This window comes from Leuciscus leuciscus, assembly GCF_965113295.1.
Source record: "Leuciscus leuciscus genome assembly, chromosome: 12".
Classification (NCBI taxonomy): domain Eukaryota; kingdom Metazoa; phylum Chordata; class Actinopteri; order Cypriniformes; family Leuciscidae; genus Leuciscus; species Leuciscus leuciscus.
The window spans coordinates 37,458,776-37,473,726 of record NC_138736.1 but is presented as its reverse complement, the minus strand read 5'-3'; the positions used below and the strand labels follow the sequence as shown (position 1 = coordinate 37,473,726).

The 14,951-nt window shown below is 47.1% G+C and overlaps 2 protein-coding genes across 4 annotated transcripts in view; one reads left to right on the top strand and one right to left on the bottom strand.

Moving 5' to 3' along the window:
• Window positions 1–14,951, bottom strand: part of LOC309511702 (E3 ubiquitin-protein ligase TRIM39-like) — a 208,088-nt gene that overhangs the window by 153,598 nt on the left and 39,539 nt on the right. The window lies entirely within an intron of this gene.
• Window positions 1–14,951, top strand: part of LOC309511707 (uncharacterized protein) — a 169,225-nt gene that overhangs the window by 131,500 nt on the left and 22,774 nt on the right. The window lies entirely within an intron of this gene.

The following is a 14,951-nucleotide window of genomic DNA, read 5'->3' as shown; positions in this document are numbered from 1 at the left end:
TCTTCAAAACACCATGATATTATGATCATGGTAAAAACAAAAAATTATAAAAGGAGAAGAAGTAGAAGAAGAAGACGCAGAGAAGAAGAAAAATATAGGACTGTTAAATATCTGATGGTGCTGATATGAAGTAGAGATACAAATATGAAACCGTATAAAAGAGTAGGCTTATAAAATTAAACCTTATAAAAAATATTTTCCTTCTATCAGGACATAGTAGAGATTATTCTATTAAAGATACCTATTTATAGTGCTGTTTATGTTTAATGTCTTGAGAGAAAGAGTAGAAAACTTTATCTCTTTAAAGTAAACCAGTCACAGTAAAGAAACTCATACAGTTCCCTTTCAAGGGAACTCCCGTTGCATCGAAAACTGACGCTATGGGAACGCTTTGCGTGATGACGTCTTGAAGCACATGTAAAATCAGTCCAATGGTGTGGCGGAACGTCAGAGGCGGGTGACGTCACGTACCAGGAAGCTATAAAAGCCGGCCCGAAACAGAAAACGAAAGCTTTCTGAGTCTTCAGTTGCGCTCTGTGTTGAATCTGTCCTTGTTATTTGGTGTTGTCTGTCTATATTATATATATATATATATATTCAGTATGGCGAGCAAGCAGCAGTTTAGAGTGTGTGTCCATCCCTTCCCGCGTTATTTAACGGGAGGTGATACTCACACTCTTTGTGTTGTTTGTTTGGGTGAGGAGCATGCCCAGTCAGCACTCGAGGGTGGTGACTGTGTGCATTGCGAGGCGCTTCCATTGCGTACGCTCCGATCCCGCTTGGCTCGGTTCAATCCCGATCACGTTCCCCAGGGTTTGGGTCCCGCCGCTGCCGAGGCACGGCGTCGATCTCAGACCTGGGGTTCACAAATGGATTTATCAGTGGATGTTGAGACGGGCTCTGCCTTATCTCAACATCCTTCTGATAGATCCAGTGCCTCTCATCAGGGTGTGGAAGCACGCGCTGCGGTTTCTTCCCCCCCGATGGAGGCACCAATACTGCAATTGTCCAGCTCTGAGGAGTTGGACGTTGTTAGTATTGAAGCTGAGTCTGAGGATTCGCCACCTCAGTCTCACGCTTTTGAGGAATTGCTCGATGTTGTCACGAGAGCAGTTCACAGATTATCTATTGAGTGGCCAGAGGATAGGCAGGACGTTCGTTCGAAAAGTAAGCTCGACGAACGCTTCCTGCCATCTCGTACACAGCCTCAGCGAAGAAGCCTTCCGTTTTTCCCCGATCTCCACACCGAGGTGTCGAAATCGTGGGGAAAACCGGTTTCATACAGAGTGTATGCACCACAAACATCCCACTATTCTTCCATTCACAAATATAAAGAATATGGTTATGGGGAGATGCCGAAGGTGGAAGAGACGCTCGCGAGCTATCTCTCTCCAGCAACGGCATCTTCCCTGAAAGCTCCTTCACTTCCCTCTAAGCCAGTAAAATTCACATCATCTCTGGTTCATAAATCGTATGCAGCCGCTGGTCAAGCTGCAGCGTGTCTGCATACGATGTCTATTATGCAAGCCTATCAGGCAGAATTATTGGGGGATTTAGAGGAGGGCGGGGGAATTGGTCCTGACACAGTGGCTGAACTACGCAGAGCCACAGATCTGTCTCTCAGGGCCACCAAGGAGACCGCTAAATCAATCGGGCGGTCTATGGCAGCCCTGGTGGCCACTGAGAGGCATCTGTGGCTCAATTTGAGCGATATAAAAGAGAAAGAAAAGCACGTTCTCTTAGATGCTCCGGTTTCCACTGTTGGTTTATTTGGTGATGCAGTAAACAGTGCGGTAGCTAAATCTCAGGAAGCTGCTAAACAGGCAGCTGCATTACAAAAACTTCTCCCCCGCCGTTCTTTCATTGAGGCTGCTGAGCGGGAGCAGCCTCACTCCTCTAAAAAGAGCGCTGAACATCGTGCCACTCAAAAACAGAGTGTGTCCTCTCGTGCTCCCCCACAAAAATCTCGGGGACACGGAGGGCGCTCTCAAACCCAGCAGTCTTCGAGGGGTAAAACGGATCTGCGGACCGTTATTACCGCCAAGAAGGCTGCTGGGAAAAAGTCCTGATGTCTGAGGGCTCAGGACAAATGAGGGTAGTCCCCCCGAAGCAGAGCGGTTAACACCTCTTTTCACGGTGCCCGTCTCTCTTCGGTGCCCTCAGGGGACCGTTCTGCCAACCCTGCCACCTCTGGTGTTACAGGGCGCAGCGGTCTCCGGCGAGCACATATCTCAAGGTCCACCCGGAAACGTAGTGGCCTCGGGATGCCCGCCCCCTCTGAGGAGGGTGCTAGAGCAGTCTGTTTGGTCGTTCCCTGCCGGTGCGCCGTTACAGGGCGACGAACCGACTACTCAACAGCAGGAGAAAAATACGGTGCCGTCTCTCTTCGGTGCCCTCAGGGGACCGTTCTGCCAACCCTGCCGCCTCCGGTGTTACAGGGCGCAGCGGTCTCCGGCGAGCACATATCTCAAGGTCCACCCGGAAACGTAGTGGCCTCGGGATGCCCGCCCCCTCTGAGGAGGGTGCTGGAGCAGTCTGTTTGGTCGTTCCCTGCCGGTGCGCCGTTACAGGGCGACGAACCGACTACTCAACAGCAACAAAATCCAGAAACCAGTCTCGAGAGACTGGTACCTCTAGTAGAATCTTTGACAGCGTGGAAGCTACTGTCAAATGTTTCTCGTTGGGTCCTGCAGACCGTGGAAAAAGGGTATTAGATACAATTCTATTAACGCCCACCGCGGTTTATGGGGGTCCTGCCCACAGTGGTGGGCCCCGAGCAGGTTCTGGTTATGGAACAGGAAGTAAACACTCTGTTAGAGAAAGGGGCCATAGAATATGTACCCCCCTCCAACAGGGAAACCGGGTTTTACAACCGGTACTTCATAGTTCCAAAAAAGGACGGGGGATTGCGTCCCATTTTAGATCTTCGAGTTCTGTACGAGTACATGCAGCTCAAGTTCAAAATGTTAACCTTGAGACAAATCGTGCCACAGATCAGGTCCGAGGACTGGTTTGTCACGATAGACCTCAAGGACGCATATTTCCATCCGTCCGTGTCATTGGAAGTTCCTGAGGTTTGCTTTCGGGGGCAAAGCATACCAATATCGAGTTCTTCCATTCGGCCTGGCTTTATCACCCCGCACTTTCACCAAATGCGTGGATGCAGCTCTGGCACCTCTGCGCCTCCGGGGTATTCGCATCACGAACTACATCGACGATTGTTGATTTTAGCTCAGTCGCATTAGATGGCGGTTCAACATCGAGATGTTGTTCTCGCCCATATGAAAGAGTTGGGGTTACGGCTGAACGCCAAGAAGAGTGTGCTTTCTCCATTTTAGAGGACCACTTTTTTAGGCGTGGTTTGGGATTCAGTGTCGATGCAGGCGCGCCTGTCATCGCCACGCTTCGATTCCATCCTGGCAGCTGTGAGAAGTGTAAAGCTAGGCCAGCTACTCACTGTCAAACAGTTCCAGAGACTGTTGGGTCTCATGGCAGCAGCTTCCAACGGGATACCTTTTGGACTGCTGCACATGAGGCCCCTGCAGTGGTGGCTCAGGACCAGAGGGTTTTTCCCCGAGGGGCAACCCGTTTCGCACAATCAAGGTCACGCGGTGATGCCTACGTGCCTTGGTTATGTGGAAGAAACCTTGGTTCCTGTCCCAGGGCCCAGTGCTGGGAGCTCCTTGTCGTCGCAAACTGCTAACGACGGATGCTTCCCTCACGGGTTGGGGAGCGATCCTGAGGGTCGCTCATCTCAAGGTCTGTGGGAAGACCATCATCGTTCCTGGCATTCTATAGCCTAGAGATGTTAGCTGTCTTCCGGAGCTTTATCACAGGTCTCAGGGGACACCATGTGTGGTACATACGGACAACACGTCGGTAGTCGCCTATATATCAAGGGGGTTTGCGCTGGCATGCCATATCCTCTTGTGGTCCCAGGGGAAGTTGCTGTCACTCAAGGCAGCCTACATCCCCGGGGTCCAGAATATAGGAGCAGACACTCTGTCGAGACAGGGGCCGAGGCCCGGGGAATGGTGGCTCCACCCCCGAGGTGGTGGAGCTGATATGGAAATTATAAGTGGATCTGTTTGCGTCTCGAGAGACGTCTCACTGTCCACTTTGGTTCTCCTTCACGCATCCAGCTCCTCTGGGACTGGATGCTATGGTACAGACGTGGCCGAGGCTACGTCTGTACGCCTTTCCCCCAGTTGCTCTGCTCCCGGGAGTTCTGGAAAGAGTTCGCAGGGACCGGGTTTGCCTGCTTTTTATAGCCCCGCGCTGGCCGGGCAGAGTATGGTTTCCCGATCTTGTGTCCCTCCTCGACGGGCATCCTCTGGAGCTACCCGTCAGGAGGGACCTTCTGTCCCAAGCAGGGGGCTCAATATTTCACCCCCGCCCAGAACTGTGGAACCTGTGGGCTTGGCCTCTGAGGGGGCCCAGCTCATAGAGTCAGGTCTCTCAACTGAGGTTGTTGAGACCATTCTACAGTCCAAGCTCCCTCCACGAGGAAACTTTATGCCCTGAACTGAAGAGTATTCACCTCTTTGTGTAATGACCGTCGGTTGGATCCAGTCAACTGCCCAATTGGTACAGTTCTGGAGTTCCTGCAGGACCGGTTCACTGCAGGTCTGACCCCTTCCACTTTAAAGGTTTATGTGGCGGCCGTAGGTGCTTACCACAGTCCTTTGGGTGGAATGTCTGTAGGGAAAGACCCTTTGGTATCTCGTTTCCCTCGTGGCACTTGGAGGTCCTCCTCCCTTTCGAAATCGGACCAGGAGGCGAATAATTTGCTTTGCCCTGTTCGGGCGTTAGACGCGTATGTCCACAGAGCTGCCCTGTGGCGTAAAAGTGACTTTTGCTCCCCTAACAAGGGAGGTCCAGTGTCTAAGCAAAGGATGAGCAAGTGGGTGGTTGAGACTATCTCACTGGCTTATGAGGCGGCTGGACAGCCTTCTCCTTGGGCTGTCCGGTCGCTCTCTACTAGGAGTATGGCGGCCTCTAAGGCCCTTATATCAGGAGTATCGTTACAGGACGTCTGTGATGCGGCAGGCTGGTCCTCACCGCACACCTTCGTCAGGTTCTACTCTCTGGATTTAGACTCTTCTCCAGGGTCTCATGTTTTGTCTTCTTAGTGCTGCTCACATGATTACACACAGGACAGACATTTGTAGCTATTGAGGCGTTGGTATAGACGTTCCCATAGCGTCAGTTTTCGACGCAACGGGAGTTCCCTTGAAAGGGAACGCCTCGGTTATGACTGTAACCTCGGTTCCCTGAAGAGGGAACGAGCGTTGCGTCGCCTTGCCATATCTCCTTCATGCCTGTCAGCGCGACTTCAGACTTTACGAAGCTTTCGTTTTCTGTTTCGGGCCGGCTTTTATAGCTTCCTGGTACGTGACGTCACCCGCCTCTGACGTTCCGCCACACCATTGGACTGATTTTACATGTGCTTCAAGACGTCATCACGCAAAGCGTTCCCATAGCGTCAGTTTTCGACGCAACGCTCGTTCCCTCTTCAGGGAACCGAGGTTACAGTCGTAACCGAGGCGGTTTGGGGAGAGTAAATGATGACAGAATTATTATTTTTGTGTGAACTATTACTTTAAGATTCTCTGAGGTCTCTGTGCTACAGCATTACTGTAGATAATGTTCACTAGGTGGCGCTATAGTTTCAAATCAGAAAATACAGAGAAAACAATGAGGTTCACACAGTCAAGGAAAACCTGGACACATTCTCACCCCAAATCGTCACTTTTTCGTCACTTTCAACCATGCTTCAATATCCGACGCACAAAGCACCCTTTAGCGTCCATATGTGACGCTTCGGTTATGGGTAGGTTTAGGCGTCATGTAACTGACGCTTTCGAAAGTTCGTCAATATCCGACGCAAAAAGCACCCTTTAGCGTCCATATGTGACGCTTCGGTTATGGGTAGGTTTAGGTATGTGGTAGGGTTATGCGTCTCATATGGACGCTAAAGGGTGCTTTGTGCGTCGGATATTGAAGCATGGTTGAAAGTGACGAAAAAGTGACGATTTGGGTATGAGAACGGGCTGGGAAATATGTTATTTAAAATGTTTACATTTAATTTGTTTAATGATTTGTTTTTAGTTTACATGGTTAAAATGGTTCTTTGTGAGTGCTATGTCTGGTAAATAATTTTTGATCATGCATCTTTAGTCCTAATTATGATTAATAATAAATATATTTATATTGTCATGATATTGAACTGACAACTTGATGATGAACTCAGAGTTTAGTATAATATGAATCTTAAAGTCATACAGGTCAGCATCAGCTTTCTTCTGCTTTAGGAATTCCAACAGCAAGACTGATCAGAGGAACAGGAAGTTCAAGGAAGCGGAACGTCCTCTGTCACATCAGTGGCAGTCAGTATAATATATAATTAGAAATAATAACAAAGATATTAAACAATAATTAACCCTCTGGTGCTCCTCATTTGGGAGTATAACTTGTTATCGTCGCGGTCAGAAGTGACCGGACACGGTACATTTTTTTATTTTTTTTTTTTTTTTTAATGATACGTTTCATATTCCCAATGTTTATCCATAAAAATAAACATTGGGAATGTTATATCCAAATACATTGGTGAGCATTAATAGTAGACATTAATGACCCACCATTTAATCAAATTATCAGGTTTGTTTGCATATGTCTTTTTGGAAGAAAAAACAAAAGACATGTCCTCTTTGTCAACTTGCACTTTGTCACAATGATACTGTGATGAATGCGGGGATTTATCTTTGTCCGCCCATCTGAACCTTTCTGCATCACTTTGTCATATTACCTGAAGGCAGGGATACTTGATTTCACCTGGAGTGGAGGACATTTAAGAGAGGTGAGAGATTCAGGGCTCGACGGTGGTGAACGTGACTGGCTTTCTGCGCTCGGCAAAGGAATGGGGACGCTTGGTGTTGCTCGAGACCGTTAGGGTTTGTCCGGCAACGAAGATAGCTAGCTAGCTATCGGTGTAGTTAGATAATAGTGGGACGGGGTGTGTAGGAGCGCTGGCCACATGTTCCAGGAGCGGTTTTAAGAGCTGTGTTGCGCAAAGAGACATTGTGATTCCCAAAGAGAAGCGTGCTGCGCAAAGAGGACTAATTAATGCCAGTTCCATTGTGAGTAATCGCTGCGACTGCGGGGACGGGAATAACTCGAAGAAGAGCGCGTGCTTTCGCTGTGGACAAATTTGGCACGGCGGATTCCTTTCCCTAGACCCCGGGGTGGGGTCTTGTTGCCTGGAAAGTGTTTTATATTTTAATTCTTTATGTGTGGTGTGAGTGTGATTGTGGTTTTGAGTTTTAGAAGTTATATGGACATTATATTTCGGGTACGCTGGACTGGGGACGCGCTGATTTTCCAACTTGATAAACTGATAAACTGCTGTTTGATCACGATTGCTATTGTGCCGTGCGGGGCTGAGTGCAGTGTAGTGACGTTTTTGGAGTTTCACTTGTCTATTGCCGTTTGCCTTAGGCTTAGGGGAGCGTACTGAGTAAATGTTTGTTACACTTCTTTAAATGCTGCTTTACATAATGAGTATATTTTTCTAAATGAACTTGTCAATAAAGTGATTTTTTTTTCCATGAAGTCTGGTGTGTGATGTACCCTCTGTCCTCCATTAAATTTGGTTAAACCTCTTTAAAATAGAAAGGTTTACTACAATACATAAAAAATTATTTGAAATTATTTGATTTGAACGCACACACAAAATGACACCAAATACAAATTCAAGGCTTGAAGAGGAAAGAATTCACAACACGACTCTCAGGTTTATTTGTAAACTGTGGGATGTTGCTTTTACATGATTTCTGATGTGTGTTGAAATTTATCTATTCTCTTCTTATGGTTAAACAAACTTAGTTTTACCATGGTAAAACACAATTTCACAATTTGCAAGATCTACAAACTTTTCACCCGGAAAGCGTACCTTCTATGGGGGCATCCATTGGCTAACAAGCCATCACCTGCTGTTAGCATTCCATTGACACCCATTCATTTTGGCGTCACTTTGACAGCGAATAACTTTACATCTGAGGTGTTTAAAGACTCCATTTGTCCATTGTTTATTTCTAAAGAAACACGTCAATGTATGAAAGGCTCAATTACCTTGTATCTTACACTATGGCCCCGTAGAAGCCATTTTTGTAAAAATAGGCTAACGATTGCGTCATAACAACGCGACTCTGTCGGGGGGGGGGGGGAACGTGGAGGCATAAAGTCAAGGGAGAAGCCCATAGAGAGTCATAAAGTTGCTCCTGCTCCTAGCTCATGGACAGCTCCTACTCCCGCTCTCCGTCTCTGCAAGTTTCGGAAGGGAATGATTCAGATTTCTCTTGGCACAGCTACTCGAAGACAGACAGGTTGCTCACTTCACATCTACGTCGTCAAGCTCAGTTTGAGTCTGCGCAGTACGCTCAGCCATCAGGAAGTGAGTGCTTCTAATTGACTTCACTTGTCTCTGTTGAAGTCTATGGGGTCGCTGTGTCCATTTCTTTTATTGTCTATGGGATTTATTGGCGGGTCGCATACCAGCTTTTACCATACCGCCACCTCCTGTACTGGAGTGTGAAGAGATTTCAGTCTAGGCATATTATGAGATCTAAGCATACCCCTAAGCACCTAAGACCCGCAGTGACGGTGCGGTGCACTCTTCTTGCACCTAAGACCCGCAGTGACGGATTAATTGACAGCTGCTGTCAGACTCTAAAATGGAGAGTGACTCACAGGGTCGCAAGACGACGTAAAGTGCATGCATCTGATGAGTTTTATCGAGTTGATGTCAATAGCGCGCACTCTCTGTAGGCATATTCATATTTTGCCACTTTGTGAAAAAACCAGCAAAATGCGCCAGCGTGTTTGTCGACCCCAGAGGATTACCTTTAGCCTAACCATAAATTGTGATTAAAATATATATGATCACTCACATCAAGACGCCGCTACGGTGGTGGAGTCCATGCAGGAGTAGCAGCGTTTGGCACTGAGTCGCTTTTCAGCACGAGCTGTGTGGAGAAGCCCAGTTCCACCTCTATTGCGTTGGAGAAGCAATCCTGCGTAAAATGCAGGTTGCACACTTGAGCTAGGCGGGAACTCACGTCTTCCAGGCCAAGTGCATGCAACCACTGGCGCCTAATTTCCAAGTCAGCTGGAAAGCTATGCAGTCCAGCAGTGCTGCTGCAACCACCAACACTACACCTACTCTCCTGACCACTGTACTAAATACAGATAAATCTACGCTAACTTGAAGCTATCCTAACTGATGCAATACTATGTGTGGTGAGCTCGTACTAAGGGCGTGGTGAGCTGGAACCTGCTTACGTCACGCAGTACCGCTTAAGTCACGCAGTACCGCAAACATGAGTGGGGGCTCAAGATGGCGCCGTGAGCGGTTGTGGTTTTAAATCTCTTATGTCAGTTCATGATGATGTAATGAAACTGCAGAAAGAAAACAAAATCCTAAAAAATGCAAATGCTCTCCTAGGAAAAAAAGTCAAGGAAACGTTACAGCCACAAATGGTGTCTGCGTTTATACGGACTGTCCGAGCAATCCAATGAAAACGTGAAAATGAGAGTTGTGGAAATATGCAAAGAAGTGTCCGCTGACACAGGCGTATGGTAGCGGATGCTCTGGATGTGGCACATCGTCTTGGCAGACCTAAAACCTCGGATGATGGCAGAAGAGTTCAACCAAGACCGGTGATCATGAGATTCATTTCTCGCACAGCCAGAGATTTAATCTGAAAAAAAAATAAAAATAACAACGAGTATCTGACCACCAAGGGGCTGCGGTTTAAAGAGGACTTGACTGCTTTTGACATTGAAGCACGGAATCGTCTTTGGCCGGCTGTGGAGGGGCGAGGAAGGAGGCCAAAAGCGCATACTTCAGCGGACCGAGGGCTTTCGTTGATGGTAAAGAGATTCATCCTGAAGAGGGCAACGGAACTTCATAGACTTGTGGTCGTTTGGTAGAGTCTGCAGTTGGCGGTATCCTGAAAGTCAAGGTTAATTTTCTCTATTAGAGACAAGAAGTGGTTGCTTCTAAGTTCTTCGGATGGTTAAATAACGGATGCACTTTAAGGTTTATTTAAATGTTTGCAACTGTTATAATATTTGAAGAATAACTCCCTGGTTTGGCCACCCTCCCCTGGACCCACCACCTGCAGGAGGGACCGTAAGGGGCCGGTGCTAAGTGGATCGGGCGGCAGTCAAAGGCGGGGGCCTAGACAACCCAATCCCTGGACGCGGAATCTAGCTCTAGGGACATGGAACGTTACCTACCTCTACCTCTCCAAACGGCAGTGCAGAGTACCCGGCCTTCTTGGAGTCTCTGGGAAGGGTGCTGGAAAGTGCTCCGACTGGGGACTCCGTCGTTCTACTGGGGGACTTCAACGCCCACGTGGGCAGCGACAGTGACACCTGGAGGGGCATGATTGGGAGGAACGGCCCCCCTGATCTGAACCCGAGTGGTGTTCTGTTATTGGACTTCTGTGCTAGTTACAGCTTGTCCATAACAAACACCATGTTCAAGCATAAGGGTGTCCATCAGTGCACATGGCACCAGGACACCCTAGGCCGGAGGTCGATGATCGACTTTGTGGTTGTTTCATCTGACCTCCGGCCGTATGTCTTGGACACTCGGGTGAAGAGAGGGGTGGAGCTGTCAACTGATCACCACCTGGTGGTGAGTTGGATCCGATGGCGGGGGAGGAAGCTGGACAGACTCGGCAGACCCAAACGTACTGTGAGGGTCTGTTGGGAACGTTTGGCCGAATCCCCTGTCAGAGAGATCTTCAACTCCCACCTCCGACAGAGCTTCGACCAGATCCCGAGGGAGTCTGGAGATATTGAGTCAGAGTGGACCATGTTCTCCACCTCCATTGTCAACGCGGCCACTCGGAGCTGTGGCCGTAAGGTCTCCGGTGCCTGTCGAGGCGGCAATCCCCGAACCCGGTGGTGGACACCGGAAGTAAGGAATGCCGTCAAGCTGAAGAAGGAGTCCTATTGGGCCTGGCAGGCTTGTGGGGCTCCTGAGGCAGCTGACGGGTACCGACGGGCCAAGCGGACTGCAGCCCGGGTGGTTGTGGAGGCAAAAACTCGGGCCTGGGAGGAGTTCGGTGAGGCCATGGAGAAGGACTATCGGTCGGCCTCAAAGAGATTCTGGCAAACCGTCCGGCGCCTCAGGAGGGGGAAGCAGTGCCCTACCAACGCTGTTTACAGTGGAGGTGGGCAGCTGTTGACCTCGACTGGGGATATCACCGGACGGTGGAAGGAATACTTCGAGGATCTCCTCAATCCCGCCGTCACGTCTTCCATTGAGGAAGCAGAGGCTGAGGGCTCGGAGGCGGACTCGTCCATCACCCAAGCTGAAGTCACCGAGGTAGTCAAGAAACTCCTCGGTGGCAAGGCACCGGGGGTGGATGAGATCCGCCCTGAGTACCTCAAGTCTCTGGATGTTGTAGGGCTGTCTTGGCTGACACGCCTCTGCAGCATCGCGTGGCGGTCGGGGACAGTACCTTTGGACTGGCAGACCGGGGTGGTGGTCCCTCTTTTTAAGAAGGGGGACCGGAGGGTGTGCTCAAACTATAGGGGGATCACACTTCTCAGCCTCCCCGGGAAAGTCTATGCCAGGGTACTGGAGAGGAGAATCCGGCCGATAGTAGAACCTCGGATTCAGGAGGAACAGTGTGGTTTTCGTCCCGGTCGTGGAACACTGGACCAGCTCTATACCCTCTACAGGGTGCTGGAGGGTTCATGGGAGTTTGCCCAACCAATCCACATGTGCTTTGTGGATTTGGAGAAGGCATTGGACTGTGTCCCTCGCGGCATCTTGTGGAGGGTGCTCTGGGAGTATGGGGTTCGGGGCCCTTTGCTAGCAGGAGCTTGGTTTGCATTGCCGGCAGTAAGTCAGACTTGTTCCCGGTGCATGTTGGACTCCGGCAGGGCTGCCCTTTGTCGCCGGTTCTGTTCATAATTTTTATGGACAGAATTTCTAGGCGCAGCCAGGGGCCAGAGGGGGTCAGGTTTGGGGACCACACGATTTCATCTCTGCTCTTTGCGGATGATGTTGTCATGCTGGCCCCATCAGACCAGGACCTTCAGCATGCACTGGGATGGTTTGCAGCCGAGCGTGAAGCGGCTGGGATGAGAATCAGCACCTCCAAATCCGAGGCCATGGTTCTCAGTCGGAAAAGGGTGGTTTGCCCGCTTCAGGTTGGTGGAGAGTTCCTGCCTCAAGTGGAGGAGTTCAAGTATCTTGGGGTCTTGTTCACGAGTGAGGGAAGGATAGAACGGGAGATTGACAGACGGATCGGTGCAGCTTCTGCAGTAATGCGGTCGCTGTACCGGTCTGTCGTGGTGAAGAAGGAGCTAAGCCGCAAGGCGAAGCTCTCGATTTACCGGTCAATCTACGTTCCTACTCTCACCTATGGTCATGAGCTGTGGGTCAAAGAGCTAGCAAGCAGCAGTTAGGAGCGAACTGAATCTGTTTGAAGAGGGCGCCCTGTTTATATCATAGCCATTAGCAGCGAGGGGAGTTGAACAGCTGATGCGCTGATGCAAAACAGCTGATGCATCTCAGCTGAGCAGAAACAGCTGATGAGACCGTGTTGTTGGCCAATAGCGTTAGCAGCGTCTTGACTACCTGGCCTGCCAGAACTGACGCTTCGCTCAATTTCAAGAAACGCATGCATGTTCTTCAGATGCCATGTTCTGGAAAAATCAGTAGGGAAAAGAGATTTGGTTGTCATTTGGCAGTAATCGATCAGCGGGGGTCGCTATTTTACAAGATACATTTACAGGGCGGATATTGAATTATGAAAAAGATGATTGTGGTAGATGGAAGAATATTAGACTAGTTTTAGACATGATAGATTATAATCAATTAATTGATGATGATAGTTTTATTTTATTTATCAATTTTTATAAGGCATTTGATACGGTGAATCATGATTTTATTTTCAAAGTTGTTAAATCGTTAGGGTTTGGAGATGTATTTTTGAACGCAGTTAAAACATTGTACAATGGATGTAATAATTCCGTCAAACTTGCTTATACTTCACAAAGGTTTGATATTCACCGTGGCATTAGGCAAGGATGTCCCCTCTCTCCTTTATTTTTGTTAGTCACCCAGGTTTTGGCAATGCATGTAAAAAGAAATCAGTATAATGGTATCACAGCTTTAGGTTTAGAAATTAAACTTAGCCAGTTTGCTGATGACACTACAATTTTTTTGAAAAACAAATTCGAGGTACCAAAAATAATTAGATTTATTGAAGCATTCACTGCTGTATCAGGCCTTAAAATGAACTGTGATATATCTGTATTGTTTCCCCTGAAAGATTGCTCCTCTACAGAAATAGAGAACATCCCGGTTAAACACCAATTAACATTTCTAGGTGTAGTAATTTGTAAAAATGAAAAACAGAGGAGTCAGTTAAATTTTGAACCAATTATTGAGAGAACAAAAAATTAATTTAATTGGTGGTTAATGAGAAATATATCAATAATTGGGAGGATATTATTGTCAAAGGCAGAAGGTATTTCTAGATCATTGAAGAAGGGAACGCAGAAAAGTATTATTGCAAAACTTCAGAACTTGTGAAATACTTGCCCTGCACCTTAATACAAGAAATAAATTCTTCTACTGTTGTTTGTAGAGAATAATTATTATGACCTTCTAATAATCTCCAAATTTCCTTGGGAATTGAATGTCAAACCAAAAGATAATGAAAGATAAAATTAGCTACTGTATACCATATACTTTGCTTTTTTTTTTTTTTTAAATCATTTTGGAGCCATTTTATTTTAAATATCATGTTAGAGGTCTTAAAATCCAAAACATTCAATCCTCAATTTTCAATTTTCAATTCAATTTTTGACCTACAAATATTTTATTTTTTAATATAATGTGATTTGTTCTTCCAAATAAATGTAAAGAGTTTGGTGTCTATCATTTTAATTACTAAGGGGGGGACATCTAACACTTGAGCATTATAAACCAACCTGGACAAACCCTCAGCTTTAACCAATAACACACGACCAGTGAAAGAAGGATGTCTCATCAGCCAAGAATTCAGTTTCTTTTCAGATGATGGAATGATGGGAGTGAAGTTTAACTCATTCCTGACTTCTTCATTTTATGATATCTTAAAGGGACAATGTGTAGCTTTTTAGGTATTTTATTATCTAAAATCAATATTTTTATTCATAAATATGCCCTCAATGGTGTACAAATACCTATGCCAATGATCAGACTAATCCTCGTAAACGAAGAATTTATTATCTTTATATACATGGGACGGGTAGGTCCACGGAGGCTTCCATGTAGTTCTGCCATCTTGAAAAACTATAATAGCAGAGAGGGACAAAAAGTACTAGGCCAACGCATTTCCACAACGCGTTTTCGTTCAGAACCAGCGTCACGTGACTGAAGCCAGCAGAAGCGGAGGAGCAGAGCAGTGAGAGGCGCTTGTCACTGCCCCGGCAAGTTTAAAAGGAAACGTGACCGGAGATTACAAAAACAAGAGTTAATGTCGGGATAGCTAATGCAGGAGAAAGCTTTCAAAAGAGACGCTGAAGTTGCCTGCTTTCTTCTCGACAGGTAAGTCAATGTTACGTCTTAATTACAAGCTTTTTTTTCATTGCTTGGTTGTGTACTTTATTATATAGACAGTAGAACATTTATAGTTAAAAGTTAAACAGGCTCTTTGATGAATAGCAGCTATTGAGTAAAGTAACGTTAGAGAAGGCTCTGATGATGATGATATCTAACAATGCACGTACTTCAAAAAATATAACGAGTAAAGAAGGCATTACTAATTACCATAGTTAATGTTTTTCACAGTCAGTAATTCATACTGTAACATTCTTTTTTTCGTTGTTTCAAGTTTCAGTTTGTTTTAAATAACAAACCTGTTCACCCGAAGAAAAAC